Consider the following 7898-nt stretch of genomic DNA (forward strand, 5'->3'; position numbering starts at 1 on the left):
TTATGAAGTAAAATTTTATTTCAGAATTGCTTTTAAAACCCCAAATAAGTCACAGGTCAATTTGACCCGAGTTAACAAGAGGGTCCAGAAAGTGAAGACAATACAAGGGTTAAACTAGTGTACTACTGCCTATGTTAACCAGGAAATATACATGAAATTTACCTAGAGAAATATTTTAGTTGTTCTGAGACGTGCACACATAAGGCTTGTACAGTTGATGAAGGTGAAGGACATGAAGGACAAAATAAACCATAAAACATTCACATTTGAACAAATATGGAATGTTTTTATGTTTTGTTACTGAGTAATGTTTTGGGTCAACAATAGACTTATTTGGGATTTAGGAGGGGTAGTGCTGTTTAAAAGAACTGGAATAAAAAACAAACATTGTATTTAAAGAGCCTCTATAATTATAGAGGACTTTTTTATTAATATTATGAATAAATATTAGATTTTGTATATAACATACAGCCAACCCTATGTGGACATATACACCCTTTTCTCCACATTTTCTGCAACATGTCCATAAAGTGCCACACCAAGCAGTCTGTGCCTTGAGACTGCAACAGCAGGATGCAGACTGTGTGACGATGAATAGAGATGTCACATGGCCACAATAGAGGTCAACTCCTTAACTGGCTGACTGACCTGTCGCTCTAAATAGAAAGGGTGGCCAAACCATGGAGACTGGCCATCAATCTCCTTCCTCAACACAATGATGATTTACTCCATTTAAATCACTGAGTGAATGTGGAGCCCAACAAAGAGGAGTTTGTGTGTTTGAATTTCTGGCTGCTCTTCATTTCCATGGCAACTTCTACCGCCACGTGTATGTATATGTTGGGTCTGATTTGTGTTTGTGTGCTATGATGCATAACCATGCACCTCTGTATCGTGTTTTTGTAATTGTGTTTACACAATCTGTCAAACCTCAGCGCCTGTATTGGATTGCACCACTAATACCTGGCTGTAATATATTGATCTTTCCTTCCATACCGTATATCAAGCCAACAATTTCACTTGCTAACGAAGTGTGAAATGAATTGTAAGAGCAACATCTTATCCAATGTGTACACAAGCACTCACAGCTGTTAGACTCATTTAAATGGGACACACGTTGGTTTCCAGTCTGCAGTACAGTGTCTGCGGTGTATAGTTTCCCAACGAGGAACGACTAAGACTTACCAAATTTACTTCATCTAGCTTGGTTTATTCTTAAATCCAAACTAGCAGTTATAGAAAAGATCAGAATATGTGCCCATGGCCATAACCATCAAGAAAGTGAGGGCGGGAAACAAACAACAAATTATTTGTTATTTGTTGTTTACAGTGATGCCAAATTCGAGGAAGATGAAAATGTTGCTAATGATAATGTTGACAATCACTACAGAAATCAGAGTGATTACGGCCATGCTTGTGCTGATGAAAATAATAGTTTATGAGTCTACAGTTACAAGTAAGGGGGGGGGGATCAGGATGACAAGCATGATTAATCAAAAACAAATACAGTCTGGATACATATAAATACATATATAGCGGATAAAAAAAGAAAAAAAAAAAGCGGAAGCATTTTTTTCTGCAACACAGCTGAGAAATCTTTAAGAATAACGTTGAATCCAATAAGTGATCTTATTGCTGCAGGGAAGCTCAGACCAAACCTCCTCATTGAGACTGGAACCAGCAGCGTTGGAAAAAGTCAGCCAAGTCATTAATGAAGCCATTGCAGTGGAAGAAGATCTTTATCACCTGCAAGAGTGGAGGGCTAAGACCGATTTGGTCAAATGCAAACTAAGGCTAATTAGAGGAAAAGAAGGGAAGGTTTGTAATCTGTTGAAGTAGCCTGGAGAGGCAGCCTGTGGTGCTGAGGAGAGCTCCAGGCCAGGGACGGCGTGATGTTACTGCTGTGCATGAGCCACACTAGCCGTGGCTGTTGTCGCAGCAGTCTGCTATAAAGAAGGTTGTTGCTATGTTACAGCCAGAGTTGTATGTGACCGTCACGTTAAAGTAACATGTGAAGACCATTTTCATGGATCAAGGGAGACTCTTGAAGGTTTATATGATGGTCATGGTGAGATTTGTAACGCTTTTCTATTAATTTTTGAACTTCCCACATCTCTCACAAACCGGATGAATTTTAGGTCAGACTTTTTTCTCTCTCTCCTCTTCTCATTCCTCTTCATGTTTCCCTACCCTCTATTACCCTCCCCTCTTGCTCGTTCTGTGCCGTAGCCGAAAACATCCACGTTGGTTAAAGAGTCAGATATAGAGACGGAACCTCAGAGTGTATGAGGTCCCACTCCCCAGTCTCTTTCTGCCTGCCTGGCACCCCTCCATGGCTGTTTCTTTGCCCTGTCAGCAGTACAGCCAGGCAGAGATATGCATCCGCCCTGCCCTTTGCTCAGCTCCGCGCCGTGCAGTGCGCAGATGTCCACACAATTTACTGCCCACACCAAATTGGATCACTTCTCTGGTGTTTTGAACAGGCCTCGCACCTGCTGTTTTTCCACCTTTTCTCATAAACGACTTAAACATCTAGAGATTGGGGGGGGGGGAGAACGGAGCCAGGGGCAGTTTATTTAAAGAACAAATTAAAGTAGGAAGGGCTGAATGAGATAGAAAAAGAAAGGAAAAGGGTTGACGGTTGTTATGAAAAGAATATGACTGTTCACTCATTTTGCAGCAAATCCTTTTCCTACATGACCACATCTTTGAAAAGATTCCACTTCTAAATTTGTTACTGCAAAAAAGGACATATCATAGAGTAGTCTGCACTGGTTTGAGTACCAGCCCAGCATTAAGACATTCACTGATGATCTACAGTCTGCACAGTTTGACCTCATAAGCAGCCATGTAGCCTGCCAAGACAGGAGTGTTGTCGAGGTTAAGCACGGGCTGATATCTGCTCAGCTGTGATGTGACTGAGTGACAACTCCATTTTACACCCAAATTGGTTATGTATAGATCATTATAGGAATAGGAGGAAAAGACATGTGTGCGTGCCTGTGTTTTCTGGTAATACATGTGTGTGCATGTGTACCCTGAGGGATACCTGGCAGGTGGTGGCACACTGTCTAGATCAATTATTGATCCCTCCCAGACTGCCAGATGTGAGATACTACTGCATCTGACTCAGACGTGGCCTCATAACTCATCATTGCAGAGATCAGGGACCTAGCAGCAACAGAATAACTGTGCATTTACTCCAGCAGCAATCTTGTTGTTGTGTGTTATGTGGTTGGAGAGCAGCTGAGTACATGGAAACTCGTTACCACTACATAGATTGTGGATATTGGATGATCTTGCAAAAAAACATGGATTACATTCCATGTCTACATCTTTTTAAAACTTTCTGCAAGGGCTTCTACAATATGGTCAATTAAAGTTATGGATATATTGTGCTTATATATGTACAGTTGGTGTGTAAGGAAGAGGGAGAGAGAGAATAATGTATACAAATTTCAAAGTTCCTTATGATAGTTAAAGTAGGTAATGTTTAAGACCCTACGCTATCAAAGATAGCGACATGATTTGCTTTCTCAGCATTTGAAAAAAAAGCTTGTTTGTGAGATTTAATCTTCTTTGTAAAGTCTATCAAACCAAGAGTTCTCCTTATCTGATATGTACTTGGTTTGAGTCACTTATATCTAGTATAATCATTAGCAGTCTGCCACTGAGAAACATTTACATCCAATCATGTTATTGGGCTGTTCAGTGCACAATCTGAAATCTTTGCCCTCTTTTTTTTTATCACAGTAATTACTGAGAATCACTATGTGTTTCCCACCGACGAATGTCATTCAACAGCTGATAGTAGCTCCTCCATATGGATTTCACATTTGATCCCATTACTGCATGGGCCTCTTGCTTTTCTTATTTGCCATATCTTTTTTTATGCATAAAGGTATCCACTCACGGTAGTAAAATGTCATGTGGACAACATAAATCCAGAAATTGCTCCAGAAGTTGTGCACACGTTATACTGTATAATATCTGTCTATGATAGAGGTTAGGTTGATTTGAGTTACTTGTTCTACCTTTCCAATTCAGAGGAATTATATAGCTTTTTCTCTAATATCATATTACTTTTGTTTGGTGAATATCGGCACTGTACGGTATAAATCAAAAGTAATTACTCCCCGCCTTACAATGTGCACACTATTTCTTTCTCCCTTAATGCAGCATTACATACTGTATACAGTGATTCTGCTGCTTTAGAGGATAACACGGGGAATATTATTTAAAAAAAATTGTATTTAACCTTTTTTTAACCAAATAAGCTGTTGAAAACAGGTTCTCATTTGCAGTGGTGACCCGGCCAAGAGAGCACAAGTGTACAAGACAACATACAGTTTCTCATTCAATATAGTACAAGAAAACAGAATACTACATGCTACATACGTACAGATTAAGTAAGCATTTCAAAGGTGGTGCAAAGTGGGGTGTAAGTAAGTTGTTGGATGTGCAAAAGCAGTATGGTGATAACGCAATACACATGAATAGACAATCTATAACACTGCTGAGAGGTGGTAAAGAGTCAGAATACAGATTGTCTAGTTTGTGATGAGGATCAGTTATAACGCAGAATACATAAATATATAGTCTATATGAATGGTGAGAAGTAGTGAAGTCAATATACAGTTAGTGCAAGTTGTAATGTAGTTAGTGATGTGCATCAGTAATAACACAGTCAACATGAACAGACAGTCTGTCTAAATGCTGATTATAGTAAAGAGTCAATATACAGAGTGCAAGTACTTGTCTGGGTAGTGAAGTAGATCAGTCATAACACAGTACACATGAAAAGACAGTCAATATGAATGATAAATGCTGAGATGAAGTAAAGAGTTAATGTAAAGTTTTTATCAAAGTATGGATTAGATAGTGATGTTGATCACTCGTAGCAAAATATACATGAATACACACTGTCAAAATGCTAAATTGTAGGAAATAGTGAGTAGTAGATGTGCAAAATTTGTATAACAGCAAGGTATCTTGCAATAAAAAAACAAAGTTATTTAGTCTCCTACAAGAGCAGCAGTCTTCAAGGTCTGGGTTTATCTTTCTGCTTTGCATGTTCTGATATCATTAGAGGTATTCTTGTGCCTTTGATACTGTACACTGTTGCTGTAGTATATCCTTGTCTTCAAAGATTTGAAAAGTCAAAATTTATGTGCCACCCTTCTCATTATTTTGCTTGTCATGTCAGTGTCTATGACTCCGTATCTGTAACTGGATAAATGATGATCTTCGCAACACTGGTTATGACTAGGTATTCCGATTTTAACAACCTTCTTCCCACAGGGATCATAGAAATTGAAAAAAAGAAACCATTGCAGTCAATGGTGCCTATCACAATTGCATAGAACATTTATCAGCTTCCCTCTTTTCTACACATTCAGTAAGTGGTTCCTCATTTCAAATTCTTGTCTCTTACATATGATACCATTCTTTGGTTGTAGGACTCACCCATGGCTGTATGGTCCATCTAAAATATGGACAATACAGCCATATATGGATAACTGATTCAATGTCAGTATCACACTCTCCAATTCGGTGCAGATTGAAGACATTCAGAGGTTAGATAAATGATGACGAAATTGAGGACACAGTGGAGGATCAGATTATAGCAGTGTAAATCATAATAGCCGTTTTTTTTGAAGTGGATTATATATTACAACAGTGGTGATTAGAGCTAATCCATGACCACAGAGCATGGATAATGGAAGAATCATTGAATGTATTGCCAGAGTTTGTATGAAATGAATGATGATTTGGTTTCTGTAACTACATCTGTCATTTGTTAATAAAAACCATTCTGCAGAGACCGAGGTAACTATCAGACCCACCGGCACTGCTTGGTCATCGCAGCGCTGCTATGTTAACGAAAGGGCAGGTGGATTGGCAAGGCAGATAATCAGAGAGATGCTTTGGCTAAGATCCAGCAGAATTGAAATATTCATGATTAAAAAAGGGTGCTGAGCCAGAGTGGTGTGCCGGGTTTGTTCTACTAAAATAAGACCGATTCATCCAATGGCACCTGCAAAAAACCTTACTCTGGAGGTTTGAGCATTTTCTCGACTGAAAAGCAATAATGTATGAAAGGCAATCCAGCCTGAACCATTGAGAGAGCTATAATGGTAACCATCCACTCCTGCAGAGATGCATGCCCCGTCAGAGGCAGTGCCAAAAGCCCCTGGAACTCAAGAGCGAGGATTCAACCTCGGCCATTTTTGCACAGAATACACCTGGAGGGGGCCTTATCACCGCCATCGTGATGAGCACCTCCTCTCAGAACTACTGATGTGCTCCCTTTCATTTGTCACATTCCTCCTTCATCAGAGGTTGTCAATGAATTGCGTGTGCCTTTTTCAACTTCACTGGCCCTATTCTTCTCCCTTTCTACTCTTTTGTATTCTGCATTCACCGTCTCTCTTCATCTCTCCGTCTCTCCCCCAGGCTCTATGTGCCAGCTCTGATGCTGCATAGAGCATCAGAGATGCTGCCGAAGTGGCTGGGAGGGTAAATAGGCATGAGGGCATCAAGCCCACAGCTCCCTGGCATAGTCAGGGGGGGGGGGGGGGGGGGGATCATCAACAGAATATTGAGAAAACCACCCTGACAAAGGGAATCAGACAGCAAATGGACCTTGTGATAGAGTGTGTTGAATCATTCAAAAGCTAAACAGTAGGGTAGCACATCAATATAGTCGCTGATAGGTGAATAGTGTGCATGCACGTGTGTTTGTCTGTGTGCATGACTTCGCAACTTTGTGCCTCATTTAACACAATGCTGGCCAGCTCTGGAAAATAACTGCAAGTGATGTAAAATAGTTTCCCATTTGCAGCCTTAAATGGATTTTGATTGTTCTAATTTACAGAAAAGGCAGGTCACTGGGAGTTTATGAGAGGGATTTCTGTGCAATATCACTTGGATATATTACAGTTTTATTCGATTGGTTAAGCACTATTTTGAACAGGGACTGTTTTTTTTAGAACACTACACCCAATTAGCAGAACACCTTAGACCCTTTGCTAAATAAAACACTCAAAACTATACACTAATTTCTAAAAAACATATTTTGTTAGCATGTGAAACACATACATTCTATATGACTTAATTCTGTATTGACCTGTTACACACTGCTGTTGCTAACCTAAAACACTTTTAGCAATTCTACTTCTCAGGGATTAGAGTACTGTAAATGAAGTACACAGAGAAAGTACAATATACAATAAGTTCACCAAACACTACACAAGACCAATGCTGCAGACCGAGGAAAAGATAATTGATTTCTCTCCATATACCCAAATCAGTCAACTTAGCAACATGGTGAATCACAACAAAATGTAAATACAGTACAGAAAATACTGTACATTTTAATAGTGCTCAAACCTGATGAAGCAATCATGTGTTTGGGCCCCTGATGGCTGTGTTTCACAGATTGGCTCATAGGTGTGGTCATTTGACAGTCAGTGCTTTGGAATTGCAAGGAATTGATATCATGATATACTTCTGTGTCTAAAGTATACAAGTGTGTGTAATGTTTTTCAAATCACTGTGTGTATTGTTTTGCAAAAAAGAGGCTGACATTGTGCTTATAGTGGTGTACATCTGGGCCGATGTTTTGCTCCTTGAGAGTAGAGTTTGGTCATTTTTAATACTTTTAATTTTAGTGTGTAAGCGATTGGCAAAAGCTGTAAGGCTTTAAAGTTTTTTTTAAGATTTACATTTGAAAGCATTGCTTTTCATTATTATTATTATTATTATCATTATAGTTATTGCTCGTATTTGTATTATGTAGGAGAGTGAGATTAGGTAGGAGGTAAAGACAGCACAAGGCTACGTTAGTTTTATGTAAACGTTCTGCAATTTTAATGGGCACTAACGTCCTTAGCAGC

At 39.3% G+C, this 7898-nt stretch overlaps 1 protein-coding gene and 1 long non-coding RNA gene across 3 annotated transcripts in view; both read right to left on the minus strand.

Moving 5' to 3' along the window:
* The window catches only part of schip1 (schwannomin interacting protein 1), a 241589-nt gene that overhangs the window by 74298 nt on the left and 159393 nt on the right, over window positions 1-7898 (minus strand). The window lies entirely within an intron of this gene.
* LOC116674023 (uncharacterized) overlaps window positions 6993-7898 on the minus strand; it is a 7994-nt gene continuing 7088 nt past the window's right edge. Inside the window, exon 3 of the long non-coding RNA XR_004327942.1 lies at window positions 6993-7043. This is a non-coding gene — a long non-coding RNA (uncharacterized LOC116674023). The remainder of the gene's footprint in view (window positions 7044-7898) is intronic.

Source organism: Etheostoma spectabile, chromosome 3, assembly GCF_008692095.1.
Source record: "Etheostoma spectabile isolate EspeVRDwgs_2016 chromosome 3, UIUC_Espe_1.0, whole genome shotgun sequence".
Classification (NCBI taxonomy): domain Eukaryota; kingdom Metazoa; phylum Chordata; class Actinopteri; order Perciformes; family Percidae; genus Etheostoma; species Etheostoma spectabile.